Raw genomic sequence first — 16,112 nt, forward strand, 5'->3', positions numbered from 1 at the left:
CTCTGTGTCTCATTGGCTCTCTGTGTATCATTGGGACCTTTCCCTGTTGGCTGTGCTTTGGTATACCTCAGAGGTAAGTACTGGGCTGAGGAAGAAGGACATAGAGGTAATGCGATGATTACTTACTGGCACTCGTCATTACTCCTAGTCCTACTCTTCCTTGTTACAGTACTGCTGACCCTCCCTCCCTCCCTGGGGGACTGGTCCCATGCGCCGTGTTTGGATATTGTTAATTGGGGATTAGGAGGTATTATACAACAGAAGAAAAGAAAGTGAAGAAGTGTTCCAGGAATGGAGGCGGGGCTTCAGAATTAAGTACTGTCATGAGGAAGAGTAGGACTAGGAGTAATGAAGATTACCAGTATGTAATCCTAGCATTCTGAACTCCTCTGATCAATTTTCCAAAACCTTGGACTACGGTCAACCCGAGGGCATTCACCTACAGAGTTTTGAGGCCATACCAATGGGATAAAAGCACTATAAAAATGACAGATGACATTACAGCTAATTATACTTGAATTGAATCATGAGTGCTAGCTTTGTGGTGGAACCCAATGAGCTCTTTCAAAACAATGTTCCATCATGGTATATGGAGATTTGAATGCGGACAGAGACGGTATAAAATAGAGTCTTGTAAAGAATTGATTCCTGAAAGACTTATACCCAGGTGTTTCTTGGAAAATATTTTGTGTCAAACATTCAGAAACGTATAGAAATAACGTATCTTTGTACATTGCTGCCTCTTATAGGCCTGAATGGCCATTGCTGAGCAGAGCAGGGACAGCGCACAGTGTTGTGATACTGTGCAGGCTCCTATTAGTCTCACTTGTGTGAAAATGACACAGGGCACTTACTTATTTAGGTTTCCAAACTTGTAGATGCATTATGTTTGCGAGGTGCATCTCTGTGCTGAGAGAAGACAGGACAATAGGTACCTATACCAGCATTTAAGGACACCTGTTCTGTTCCTGGGCCCCTTTAGGTGACACTCAATCTCCTAAGGACATCAGAGCTTGCATGTGAAAAGTATGTTCTGCCCCTGTTTGAGCTGAAGGTTTGCACATTGCAACATCCACTTAAAATCACATGGTTGTTGAAACTGCTGAAGGCGTTTTAGCCATATGTGCCATTGACAGGAGCTTAGGAGTGTTTCAAATGTACACTGAAAACAGCAACACTGCAATTCATTGGAGCAATGGAGCAATGGAGTTGAAAACGCTCATTCCTCGCATCTGTAGGTCCTCCTGCTTTTCGAAAAATCTATTAGTTGCAAATGTCTGATTCAGAGTGAGGTCTGCACTGCCATCAGGTGCGGGGTTGAGGACTTCTCTTGAAATGACCGCACAGCTGTCTATTGATGTCTTTGTGGGGCATGGGTGTGTCCGGTCACCAGATCTTTGACCCATCACTAATACCCTTTTTTTCCTGAAACTGATTGATAAAGTTGCCACGGTACAACTACAGACTCATATTTCAGGTGCGGCATCTTACATAAGAAGCAATCTGGTTTCCGCAGTTTCCATGGCAGTGAGAATGCACTGCTAGATCTACAGACCCATGTGCTATCCAAGTTAGACCTGAGCAAATCAAGACTGCTGGTATTGTTGGATCTATCGACGGCCTTCGATTTGCTCGATCACAAGATCTTGCTTGATCGGATGGTCACTGTAGGGGGACTCTTAGTAGAGGTGATCAAATGGCTGAAGTCTTTTCTCGAGGGATGCCATTCAAGAGTTTACTGGGGTGGAAATGCCTCCGAAATTGAAATCACTACCTGTGGAGTCCCCCAGGGGGCATGTGTCTACCCCCTAGTGTTTAACATATACATTGCCCTGTTGTGTATGGATCTGGAGAACCTGGATCTCTTCTTCTGTAATTATGTAGACGATTTTCAGTTGGCACTCGAGATCAGTGGGAACCACGAAAATGATCAAAGAAAGCTGGATTTGGTCTATCGGACCAGCAAGGGCTGGATGATCACTAATTGGTTACGCCTAAGTGCAGCAAAGCCCAACCTCGTGCTCTATAGGTCTCGGCATGCCAGAGATAAATTGAGCTAGACCTTTGTAAGTTTTATGATCGCTGGTAGGCCGATTACAGTGATGTCTAAGATGAAGACCTTAGGTACTTACCTGGAAGCCAGCCTAGCTAGTGGTGCCCATGTGGAGGCAATAGCGAAAAACACTCATTACCACCTTAAAGTGTTGCAGCAAGTTGCCCCTTTGGTCTCTAAGGAAAACCATGTGAAGCTGGTCAAAGCTGTGATACTTCCACAGGTAGGTTATTGTAATGCTCTCCTAGGTGGGGCAAATAAAGTAGATTTTCAGAAATTAAATTAATATAAATGCCAGAGTGCACATCATACATAAGAAGAGCCATGCTGAACGTACCTCTGCAGCTTGAAGGGATCTGCACTGGCTGCCTGTTTCAGCAAGGATCCAGTTTACGTTGTTGACCATCTGTCATAGATGTGTCTTCGGTAATACCCCGACATACCTTAAAGATAGGCTGAATGTCTATCGCCCAAAAACAAACCTTCAATCCACCAAGGCGTGGCGCCTAGAAGTTGATCACATAAAAAGAGCCAGTGGAAACGGCCATGCCTTCCACACATTGGCAGCACAAGCCTGGAACGCCTTACCAGTACTTCTGCACAGGGAAGAAAACCACCTGGTGTTCAGGAAATTGTTAAAGACCACTTTGTTTGAGTAATACTGGGAATCTTTTGGCTCACTTTCTCTGCTAAGGGCGCCTGGATGCCTTTGGGCTTTGGCGGGATATAAATCTGTTAACATAACATAACATTAACAACATGATTCAAGTGACTAAAACCTATGACATGAAAATCAAAGTCAAGGGTTGGGGTGAGAACCCTCAGATTCCCCACAGGTACAGCCCATCTCTCAAGACTCAAAGGGGGGAAGAAAATAAACATATTCTGAAGAGGACACTTATTTCAGGGTAGAGTCTGTATCACCAGGCAGAAGGTAAACTGTATTGCCTGCAATGTGTGATATATTTTTTTATTTACAATTATAATGCTCGTTTTAGCTTAAGAACTGTACATATAGAAAATAACATATCCATTTTACCCACACATTAAAACAGATCGCAATAACAGCAATGTTTTATAAAATGAGTAGTCGTTTTGTCAACCGAAAAATACACATTTTTGTATACCACCCAAAAAGTCATAAAAAATACGAAGCATTGGGGCACTGCACAGTGAGGAATGCATATGGACGAGCCATAAACAAAGTTGCCTGCAGATGCTTACTGTTCTCCAAAATGAAAACAGTGGAAAGAATAGCGCTTAGTGACTAGTGGGCCAAAACTATTCTTCTGCTCACAGGAATGCGACGAATGCCCATCAATTACTGGTGCATCCGGCATTGCACTGGTGATGCACCAGCGTTGCAAAAAAAGAGAAGCATTTCCGTACATGAACCAGTGGGACTATTTTTTTGGTTTTACTAATAAAGAAGACAGGTAAATGAGTTCCAATTTCAGAACACCCTTTCCTGGGTCAGAGGCAGGGAGCTGTTCTATGAAAACATATTTTCACGAGCAAACCTCTTTTCAACCATCTCTGTTTTCATCACTTCCAGTGTGTCTCGCATATGTATGCATCTTTTATGTACATAGTTTGCAAACATGTTTTAAAGGATGTTAGGGTATACTGTGTCCAGTTGCCCTGAGACTCAAGTTCTAAAAGGCAAAAAGGCCAGCCGCGTGGCTAGTGGTCTGTGGCAACCCCTAAAATCACACAACATGTATAGACTATGGATACCCATAGCTCTTTGAGCTTGGCCTAAATTTAGAAGATTGTTAATATATCCAAAATACCCACGAGTTATATTCAAAATTACAGTTGCAAGCTAAGTTTTGAAAGAAACAGTTCAAGTTCTTAGTGTTCTTGATGAGTGCGTTTATTCACTCCAAATTCACCATGAATTGAAACAGCCAACACGTGTTTCGACTCTCTGTCTTTTTCAAGGCTATTGTTCTCAATTGGTGTAGCCATAGTAGGTGGACTTGATATTAGTCTTCTTGGATTCTATCTGCATTGCTAAGTGTTGATGCCATTCTCAAAACGTATTTGACAATATCATTATTGTTTCTGAGTCTTATTGAATTGGTGGTGTCTGTCCGGTATCACCCTATAGCGGTCTGCATGCATATATTAGCAATCTTCTGATTTTAGGCTTAGCGCAAAGAGCTAGGGGTTCCCATAAACTAGTTTGCAAACATGTTTGTGCGCTACTAATGTCATTTAGCATTCTGCAATACAAAATAAATTTACACATTTTCATAAAACAATCAAAAAAGTGATGGGTGAAAGGTTTTGCAATTATCAGAAACACTAGCACTGCTCTTGGCAATCTCCCGCACAACTGTTTTTTTAGCACAACCACTGCTTAGCCTATCTGTGCCATTGCAAAAGTTGTCCAGCAATATGCAAATCAGTCAGGTACTGCCACCAATGGGAGCAGCTCACCCTGAACCGCTAGGCCAGGGCCCCTCTGCACAGAAATACAAGCAACCCTAGACATGTTTCGGCCTTGTTGGGCCTCCTCAGTGAGGTGCAGATTGGTTCCCTATGGCACAGCCAGCAAGGGACCCACATCTTGTGATACCCTCTTTCCCATAGGAGGACAAACTACTTACGGTGGGACCAAGCCTGATTTGCATATGGTCTTTCCCCTTTTGTAATGGCTTGGCAGGTAAAGAACGATGTCCTGGAGGGTTGTCCAGAGCAATGCCAAAGGTTAAGATTTATTCTAAACCTTCCAGCCATCATCTCTTTTGTTTTGCTATAGTCAACCCAAAAGGGGCAGGTATGCCCAGACGTGGGTCCTGTGCCTACTGAGCCTAGCGAGCCATGCTACTCCTCACTGATGAGGGCGAAACATATTTGGGGATGTTTGGGATTGCTTTTGGTCTCGTGCAGAAGGGATGGGACCAAGCAGTCCGGGCTGGACTGGTCATTTTGGGGCGGGACCAAGCCTGATTTGCATATGGTCTTTCCCCTTTTGTAATGGCTTGGCAGGAGATGAACGATGGTCTGGAGGGTTGGCCAGTGCAATGCTAGAGGTTAAGATTTATTGTAAACCTTCCAGCCATAACACCTTTTGTTTTGCCACATTTTCATATAATTCATTCCACGATTTCCAGTGATAGCAACATTTTTGTTAACACAAACAAGTCTCTGTTTTTATTTTTTATTTTGTGTTATTGTTAAAATGGTTAAGCTTTTCACACAGTTAATTTTACAGATAAAATACAAAATTCAATAGCAAAGATAGCTATGCAAGCTGCTCAATAAAACATAACAAATGTTATTTAAGGTCAAACAAACCTGAGCCTAATATTTAGGACTTGCAAGTTACAAGACAGGTGTAACACAATATGTTGTCTCAAAAACCAATGATGCGAAGAGGGAAGGGTCCTGCCTGTCAAGAAGAGTCTTTTCACTTACAATTTATTTAAATGCAAAATTAGTCAAATATATTGCAAACAAGCAGCATACTATTTCACTGCCATGTAATGCGGTACTGTGTGAAATACAACTAGATACTCAGTGTAGTTTAAGATGGGTCAGTTTTCATATTGCTGACACTATTTTTCATTTTTTATACACAAACATAAGCATAAAAAACTGTGAACACCGTGGGCAAAGACAAGAGAGGGTTCACAATTTACAGTGCAAGTTGTACCTTGACTGGGAAGGTATAAACAATTACAATGCTGTCCCAACACTGTGAGTTATTTAAACAAGAGAGAAATGTGGCCAAAGGGCATTGCTTCATGCGAATTGGTCATACATTGTAAAACATTTTAAATACAAACAAAGCAAATATAACAGTTGTCAGGATAGCGGGGGTGCGAACAAATCTGCACCTCACATTGAGAAACAGATACTGTATAGTAGTATCTTTGACCAACACTGAAGCTTTGTATATTTTTTTTGTTTTTTGTATTTCTTTGTGTGTCCTCCTAGTAAAGGTATAATCGATATATTTTGTGTAGGAGACTGGACCTTGGGAGGGTCTACTAGAGCCAGGCTAAAAGGGGACCTTGTTTGGGTAGACATCAGGAAGTTCAATAAAAAAAAACAATACAGGTAACAACTGGTGTTAGGGTTCACTGAAGTTTCGGCATGTGTGGTTAAAGAGCCTTCTTCTGGAGCCAAGGTGCAAAGTCCCCTGCAAGAAGCGGAGGGGGAGGTAAGTAAAAACAAAGAAGCAGTGTGTGAAGTATTCAGATGAATAGTTATAACTACATGAGTGACAAAGAAGTATTTACACAGGCTTAAAAACGGGTACAAATAATGTCTAGAAAACACACTGCAGCTCTTGCACTGACCTTAACAATAGTAGCAACAGGAGTAGTTGCCTTCTGGCTTAGTGAATGGATAGCGGGTACAGAGAGACCCTTGTAGAGAAACTGCTACTGGTCCTTCTATCCCAATGTAAAAAGTGTGGCACTGCAGGGTGCGAGAGAGCATGTAGTGCCTAGTGTGGTGTCACGTGCCCGGACGTAAGGGTCACGTGACACGGGGAGAGGGGGAGGAGAAATAAAGGTATCACCGGAACTGGCAGTTTCGCGCCAGTCCGGGTTTATGCAGCCAGCCAACGAGTTGTGTGTCTTCTTCTGCGCGGCGCCTGCATGCTCCGCGAGTAGGCCTGTGTTATTTCTGCTGCCGCCGCCCGCTCCAGAGGCGGCCCCGCTCTACATCACACTGGCGACGAGGCGGGTGTGGACTGCATGCCTCCCAGCATCAGAGGGAGCCGCGGCGTCCACAGACCCACGACAACTCCGCGGAGGCCGGTAAGCGTTAACCCCGGCTCCGCCCACGCCAACACCCCAGGGTAGCCACTGCACGATCCATCGCACGCGACCCGCCCAGAACCGCAGCGCTCCACGGGGAGCCACGTGCCATCGCACCAGGCACCCAAGCAGCCAAGATAACCTCACCAGCTACGCTCAGCCACCAAAAAAGTCATTTAATAGAGCAGCATGTCGAGCCCAAACACCAGCCCGACAAGAATCAGCACCGGCTCCTCATCATCAAGAAGAAGCATCACCGAGGAGCGCAGCGACCCCACACTGACAACGTTCATGCCACCATTCGACCCTTTCACCAGCGGAGCGGCCATCCGGTGGGAAATATGGCTGAAACAATTTGAGATGCATCTAGAGGCCCGAGATATCACCACACCCAAAAAGATGCGCACCTTCCTTTTGCTCAACGTAGGGTCAGCAGCGCTGCGCCTTTTCAACCCCCTACCAAACCGCGGGAGCGACATTGACTATGCAGCGGCCAGAGCGGCGCTCACCAACATGTTTAAGCCTGACCTCAATCCGGACTATGAGCGGTTCCATTTCTGTATGGCACGTCAACGTGAAAGGGAGACGGTAGACAAATTTCACGCTCGCCTTCGCGAAATGGCCGTAGGCTGTGAATTCCCGGACGAAGAATTCGCCATTCGCCTCCAAATCATCAACGGAATCTCCTCTGAAAAACTAAGAAGGGCAATTCTATCAGAGAAGAACATGCGACTATCACGCATTCTCGAGACAGCACGCCTCCGTGAACAGACAGAGGACCAAGTAGCAGTAATGGAAGCTGCCATCCAGAGACTACCGCTAGATAGTCCCGGACCCGCAGAAGACGTAGCAGCTATCTCCAGACAACAATCAACACGCCCGAAACAGTACCAAAAGCCGCACCAACCACAAGGACGAGATCAAGCCTGCAAATGGTGCGGAGGCCCATGGCATAAAGGCGACTCTTGCCCCGCCTGGGGGTTCACATGCAGAAAATGCAATCGCCTCAACCATTATGCAGCAGTCTGCCTGAATCCGCCAAACAAGAATAACAAAGACCCAAGCTCCCGCACGACACAAGAACAACGGAGAAAATTCGCACCGAGAGAACATCCCCGCCAACAAACGAGGAGAGGTAAAGCGAGAGCAGTCGACGAGTCCCAAAGATCCCCGAGCTCAAGCGACAGCGACAGCAGCTCATCCCCCGACAGACAGAACAAAGGGAAGAAGAAGAAGGGGAGAAGACCAGTACACAGTGTACACTTAATATCGGCAGTCAAATCAGGCCGGTCGCGCCAAAAGAAGAGACCGTCGTGCACAGTCCTCTCCAACGGAGACCCACTCAAAGTGATAATTGACACCGGTGCGACAGTTAACGTCATGCCCGTGACGGCCTTCAACAGACTTCACCCACAACCAAAACTCCACAAGAAGAAAGTCAGACTATACGCCTATGGATCCAAGAAACCCCTACCAGTGCAGGGGTCGTTTAAATCCAACTTTGCGCACAACAACAGGAACTGCCGCGCACGGATCTACGTAGTAGACGCCGGTTGCGAAACCCTATTGAGCTGCAGAACTGCGGAGAAACTAAAGCTGATACACTTCGCGTTCAGCGTCCAACACGACGAACTCAACAACATCCTAGGTCGTCATAAGAAACTATTTCAAGGCATCGGATGCCTGAAAGGGAGGTCTATCAAACTACACATAGACCCCACCGCCACCGGCGGATCCCATTTCACCTGCGAACAGCCGTAGAGGAAGAGCTATCCAAACTCGAGGATGCCGGAATCATCGAGAGAACATCAGGCCCGACCCCGTGGGTCTCGCCTATGGTGGTAGCCCAGAAGCCGAAACAACCGAACGCAGTGAGAATATGCATCGACATGAGGCTCCCCAACGTAGCCATCGGCCGAGAACGCCACGTAACTCCCACCATTGATGAGCTCATCGTAGACCTCACAGGGGCAAAAGTATTTAGCAAACTCGATCTCCGATCAGGATACCACCAGCTAAGACTATCCAAAGAATCACGGTACATCACCACATTTTCGTCCCACCTCGGCCTCATGAGGTACAAGCGACTGAACTTTGGAATTTCATCCGCCGCAGAGGTTTTCCAGCACGAGATCCGTAAAGTCATCACAGGGCTAGCTGGTACCACCAACATCAGCGATGACATCCTGGTATACGCCGCAGACAAGGATGAGCACCACAGACGACTATCAGCTGTCCTGGAAAGACTCGAGGGAGCAGGTCTGACGCTCAATGCCGAGAAATGTGAATTCGACAAAGATGAACTTTGCTTTTTCGGCTACATCTTCAGCGCCGCAGGCGTATCCCCTGACCCATCCAAAGTACAAGACATAAAAGATTTCAAACCTCCCCAGTCTGCCTCGGAGGTGCGAAGTTTCATGGGGATGGCAACTTACTGCGCGCGTTTCATCCCTGACCTCGCAAGCATCGCGAGTCCCCTCAGAGAACTAACCAAGAAAGACCAAAGATGGGAGTGGACCGAAGTCCACCAGCGTGCATTCCAACAGATCAAAGACGCCCTGTCCGCTACCACAACCATGGCGTTCTTTAACGTAGAACGACAGACTGAACTCCTCGTGGATGCCAGCCCCGTGGGCCTAGGGGCCGTACTGACCCAAACAGACAGCGAAGGCAGAGTGTTCCCCATCGCATTTGCCAGCAGGGCCCTCACAAAGCCAGAACAAAACTATGCCCACATTGAAAAGGAGGCCTTAGCAATACTGTGGGGGTGCCGCCACTTCAAGGTGTACCTATTAGGAAAACAGGCAAAAGTCTTCTCGGACCACAAACCCCTGATACCAATATTCCGAGGCTCTGCTCCACACCCCCCTGCCCGCATAGAGAAGTGGATGCTGCAACTGCAGCCGTACAACATTGAGGTGGAATATCGGCCAGGTTCAGACAATCCGGCAGACTATCTGTCCCGCCATCCGCGACCCGTCACTGACAGCGAACAACATCACGCAAGAGAAACAGACGAGCACGTCTGTCATGTGGTGGCATGCGCCAGGCCACGAGCCCTGACGCTGCAAGAAATAATACAAGAGACAAGAGAAGACACAATTTTACAACACACTACCTCGGCCATTCAATCAGGAAGCTGGAAGACCTATCTCATGTCGACATCCCACCGCACCATACCAGCTCAAACCAAACTCAGAGCACTGTTCGGGATTAGACACGAACTCTCGATAGCACCAGAGGGAGTGCTTCTGAAAGGTCACCGCATCATTCTGCCGGAGTCCCTCGAAGAGAGAGCGCTCAAACTAGCGCACAGTGGACATCAAGGAATTGTCAAGTCCTCTGCGTACCTCAAGTCCCGGATGTGGATGCCAAACATGCACCAAAGAATCACAGAACTAATTGAGTCATGCGCAGCCTGCCAAGCGTCCAGGAGACCAGAGAACCCAGAACCGATCTACAGTGCACCACGGAGCTGCAAAAGATGGGACGCGGTCAGCATGGACCACTGCACCATCGCAGGCGAAGGATACTTGCTCGTAGTGATAGATGAATTCAGTAGATACCCCGAAGTAGAACATGTGTCATCCACCAATGCTGAAACCACCATCCTCACGCTGGAGAAAATGTTCGCCACGCATGGGATCCCAAGGAAAAGTGATGAGTGACAATGGACCGTCATTCACCAGCCAAGAGCTGCGAGAATTCTTCAAAGAGGTAAACGTGAAACATCAGCGAATTACCCCACGATGGCCTCAGGCCAACGGAGATGCGGAACGCTTCATGGGGTCGCTAAACAAAGTCATCAGAATTGCCAAGGAGCAAAAACACCCCTGGCTGAAGGCAGTATACCGATTTCTGAGGACGCACCGGCAAACCCCGCACTCAGCCACTGGGATCAGCCCAGCAGCCCTTATGTTTGGAGTACCAATACAGGCGGAACTCCCCGTGCATCCTCACTGGGTTGCACCCGAGCTAGACATCCCGGAAATGGATGCTAGAAGGAAGAGGCACAACGAGCAAGAAAGCGTCGCAAGGCGCGCACACCATCGAGAACTAAACCCCGGGGACACAGTCCTCGTCAAGAACCGGGCGCAGCCAAAGAAGATGTCCCTAAACTTCGAAGTTCATCCGTGGACAGTTCAAGCCACCAACCACAGCATGGTCACTGCCACCCGAGGAGGGGAAACTGTGACCCGGAACATATCCCACTTCAAGAAAGTACCCCCGAAGATGTGGGAAGAACACCCCCTGTCCCCGAAGGAAAAAGCTGCTGAGACGCCCCAGAGACCCACACCGTCAACCAGCGAAAATACGCCGGAAGAGTCAAATAGTCCGCGCCCACCAGAGATCGAGACAGAAGAAAGGACCGCCACAGACACCTCGCCCAAAGGACGGAACACCCGCTACAGCCTGAGGGAGAAGCCCAAACCATCATCCCGCCTAAAAGGGTACGTCATAGACGGGGTATATCGTAAAGAGACTAGCGGAAGAGACAATAATCCATGCTAAAATGTATTCTGTAGTGCATGTGAATTTACCTCCAATTTGGGGAGGAATGTGGTGTCACGTGCCCGAACGTAAGGGTCACGTGACACGGGGAGAGGGGGAGGAGAAATAAAGGTATCACCGGAACTGGCGGTTTCGCGCCAGTCCGGGTTTATGCAGCCAGCCAACGAGTTGTGTGTCTTCTTCTGCGCGGCGCCTGCATGCTCCGCGAGTTGGCCTGTGTTATTTCTGCTGCCGCCGCCCGCTCCAGAGGCGGCCCCGCTCTACATCACACCTAGGTAAGTCACGTGAGGATTACAAAGGAAAAGATAAGTCTGACTAAATGTATGCACAATTGTATCACGATTTACAAGGTGTGTATATAGTGTACCTTAATGCCCATTGTAAGCTTTAAACCAAGAATAGGCTGGCATTTGTCATATCCAATGGTGGAATATTGAATTTTTCAGCACCAGAGGCATGCAGCAACGTTCTGCTGTGAAGCAAAGAAAGTGCTGTTTTAGTCTAGCAACACACACATGCTGGCTTTGGCTGGGTGCACGTCATTGTGTATAAAGAAGGGGCCCGGTGTCCGCTCATCCAGTGTCACGGGCTCACCTTAGAGCAGAAAAATCGGCAGAGAATTAGGTCAGTTGTGCTGTGCAGAGGGCGCCGCTTCCTCGGTGTGCGTCCGCTGTGACAGTGAGAGCGGCCGCTAGTGGAGCTGTGTCGCGTCTGAGACTGCGCATGTGCGGGAAAGTAAAGACTTCTCCTAGGCGCATGCGCAGTTTCGAGGACACGTAGGCATCAACTCCCCTGGCCGGCAAAAATAAAGAGATGTATCCAGGCTAGCAAGCGTGGATGCCGCCGTGGATGCGGTTTTCTACGTGTGTGTGGTGCATACATGGGGTCACCGTAGTGTCTCCTCCTATACTAAAAGTAAGATGAACATAGAAAATATGAATGTAGTGCATCCATGGGAGCCCCGTGCCTCCACATATAATAAAATTAAGATGACCATAGAGAATATATTTGTACGGCTGCTATATTTAGCAAAGCTGTCTCCTTTAGTGGACGCAGGGTGGCTAAATGGATGCGGTTTTCTACGTGTGTATGGTGCGTACATGGGGTCACCAGAGTGTCTCCTCATATAATAAAAGTAAGATAAACATGGAAAATATGAAAGTAGTGCGTCCATGGGAGCCCCAGAGTGCCTCCGCATATAAAGATTAAGATGAACATAGAGAATATGGTTGTACAGTTGCTATGTTTAGCAAAGCTGTCTCCTTTGGTGGACGCAGGGTGGCTAAAGCAACCGGGTTGGTATAGGTGTCTGCGTAAAAAAGGGAATAGTGTCCCCTCGGTATGGGACGCCAGGTTAGAGGTTGCAACGCGATAAAATGGGGTTCTGAGGAGGTAATACTCAAACTTAGAGCCCTCCATGGTAGTTGGAAGGTAATGGCGAGTGGAAGAGGAGCTGGTATCCCTAAGTGTAATGCAATGGAGAATAGAGCCATGATAAACTGCAATTGTGGCAGACCAATAGGAAAAAGAAAGAGAAATAACCGGATGGCTGACCAAGATGTGGTCCCAGTCAGGAAGGGATGCTACCGGTTTCACGTATATGGGCCAGCAGGATGGGCCTCGTTAAGTCCAAGTGTTATAGATTTCAATTTAAACATCCACCAAGCTTTTTTAAAGTTGAGTGAGTTGGTCAAGTTGTTCGTGTGTGTGACTTTGTCCACTATCCACCATAGAAAGTTATCTGGGCCATGGTGGAATTCTACAAAGTGAGAAACCAGTGGTGCAGTAATGTTTTTTAACCAGATTCTGGATCTATGTTCACTGATTCTTTTGTGGATGGGTCTGGAAGTCTGGCCCATATATCTAAGGCCACAGGGGCATTCAATTATGTAAATGACGTTAGAAGATTTGCAATTGGAAAAGTGACGCAATTGTCAATCTTTGCTGTCAATGGTGAAAGAGGTCATTTTGCGAGTGAATTTACATGCAGTGCAGCTCCCACATTGGTGGTGGCCTATGATCTCTCTAAGGTTCCAGAGAGAGGATTGTGTGCTGGTTTTGCTTAATCTGCCATGTGTTAATATGTCCTTTAAATTCTTGGCTCTTTTTAGAGCCATCCTGGGATATAGGTTCGTCTGGTAGGCTTAGTTGGATAAGCGGCCAGAATTTCTTTATGGTCCCTTTGAGTTTAGTTGTGTTGGTGCAGAAAGAGGTGACACAGGTCATGTTGTGCACTTCAGAGGGCTCCCTCTCTTTGATGGTAAGTAAGGATTCTCTAGGGGTAAATCTAGCTCTCTTTTGGGTATTCCTCAACAATTTCTTGGTGTATCCTCTTACTGACAGTTTATTGTGCAGTAGGGATGCGTGTGTTTTGAATTCAGCCATGTTGGTACAGTTTCTACGGATGCGTAGGAATTGTCCATATGGCAGGTTGTCCCTGAGATTTTGTGGATTATGACTCTGATATTGTAGGATTGTATTGCGGTCCGTCTCTTTTCTGAATAGGGTGCATTCCAATTTATTGTTCTGATGTCTGATGGTGAGGTCCAGAAAATGTATTTCAGAATTGCTATGATGCATAGTAAATTTGTTTTCTTGTGTGCAGTTGTTGATCCAATTGAAGAAGTCTGTTAAGCTGTTGTTCTCATCTTTCCAAAGAAAGATGATATTGTCATGACCCTTGACCCTGGCCCTCACTGGCAAGTCAGACTTCCAGTTAGGGCCAGGTCAAAGGTCTTAAAACCTCATCCAAGGCTCTCTTGGAGTCAGTCCTGGCGCCTTTGGCGCCAGGCTCATAACCATCATGAAGACCAACATTAGAATGGGACTATTTTCTTGGGACTATTTAACTTGGGGGGGGTTCAGCCAACACGGAGGCACACACATAGCTCAGTTACAAGGAAATGAGCTATGCGGTCTAGTCTTTTGGGTATGGCAGCGGGACTACTTTACCTGGACTACTTTGGGTGTGGCAGGCCTGGGACTATTTTACCTGGACTACTTTACCTGAGACTATTTAAACCGCACCCAAACAGCAGAACATGCTTTGCGTTATTCTGCTGTGGCCAGCATAACGCTCACCGTGTCCAGTTCTTTGATGCCAGCCTACCTGAAACCAAGGACCTGCAGAGAGAGAAAGAACACTACGAAACTTACCTGGAACAGTATTGTGTCTTCAATCCATCGCCAACTTCATTTCCACTCACCTGAAGGTACAAACTCCATCATCCGGCACTGCATGCATCCTGGAATACCATAACCTGGAAAGAGGAGAAAGAAAGACAGTATTAGTAAGCATTTACTCACGTTTCCTCCCGAATGAAGACAGCCACACAATTCTTACCTGGGGAGTCATCTCCTGGTCAGTATCATTGCCGGAACATTACGGCGCTCGACGAGGAACATCGCAACCTGCAAGGAGAGAAAAGACACAGGTTAGCAATATAAAAGGTGAAACAGTGCTGCGCATCACGCATTACCCACCGGACAGCATCGCGCACACCGCGCTTTCGCCTACCGGCCCATGCTCATCTTCAAACTGCATGACAACACCAAAATACCTTTCAATACCTTGAAGGAAAGAAGCAAGACATTATTATTTGAACTAAGAGGAACATAAGAACTGCATATAAAGACTGTAAAACAGCAAACCTACAGAGTTACAGCAGGCCTGGATTCCCACAGGGGGGCTTGCACCAGTGAAGTAACTTGGTCGCTGCTCACCCCCCGCATCTACACGCCCCTGCCACGAGGAGCAGGATGGAGAATCCACCTTTTACAATATTAAGGTGAGGAGATGGCCCAAGGGGGAGGAAGGAGTTGAGGCCAAGGGAGGTGGAAAAACATAAAGACAATCTAGTATTGAATCCAGCTCTCCTATATTGCATACCCATCTTTAACCAGAGGCCTTACTAAGGGAGAGGGTTCGAGAGTGCAAATCATCCAACCAGGGCTGGGTGGAGTCCCCATGGATACCAGGTGAGCGTAACAGATATCATCTATGTATCGATGCCAAAATGTGATGCTTTCAAGAAAGGGGTTGGAGATATTCAGTACAAAGTTATGCTCATATTCAGCCATAAAGATGATGGCCATACTGGGTGCAAATGCTGCACCCATGGCGGTGCCACATATTTGCATGTAGAAGGTGTCATCAAACTCAAAGACATTATGTGTAAGTGCCAATTCCAGCAGTTCTACTGTAAAGTTAGTAGGAACTCTTTTTTGATTCATGTGGTGGGTAAGGTGCATTCTAATGCATTCAACCGCAGGGTCTTGTGGTATGCTTGTATATAGGCTGCTGATGTCCATAGTAACAAGTAAATCTTCTGTGGTGTTAAACGACTGATTTTAAAACTTCAAAATTGTATCCGTTGTATCTCTACGGTATGTGGGTATTTTCTGACTGAGTGGTTTAAGAACAAATCGATGAATTTGCAGACTGTTTCCAAAACCGACCCACATCCCGAGACAATGGGCCTCCCTGGGGGTATTAAAGGGTTCTTGTGCATCTTGGGTAGGGCATAAAATGCCGGGATTCTGCCTTCAGATGTATTCAAGAAGACTTCTTCTTTAGCAGAGATCCAGCCATTCTCGGCTGCAAATTGTGTGACCTCCTGAGTTTTCCTTTTTATTGCTTCAGTGGGGTCTTTCTTACGTTTTTTATAATTCCCTTCATCGCTTAGAAGAGCCATGACCATTTCTTTGTACTGGTCTTTACTCTGGACAACAATCCCTTACCCCTTATCGGCTGATTTAATAACACTGGA

The sequence above is a fragment of the Ambystoma mexicanum genome, chromosome 6q (genome assembly GCF_040938575.1).
Source record: "Ambystoma mexicanum isolate Mex_15411 chromosome 6q, UKY_AmexF1_1, whole genome shotgun sequence".
NCBI classification, from domain to species: Eukaryota; Metazoa; Chordata; class Amphibia; order Caudata; family Ambystomatidae; genus Ambystoma; species Ambystoma mexicanum.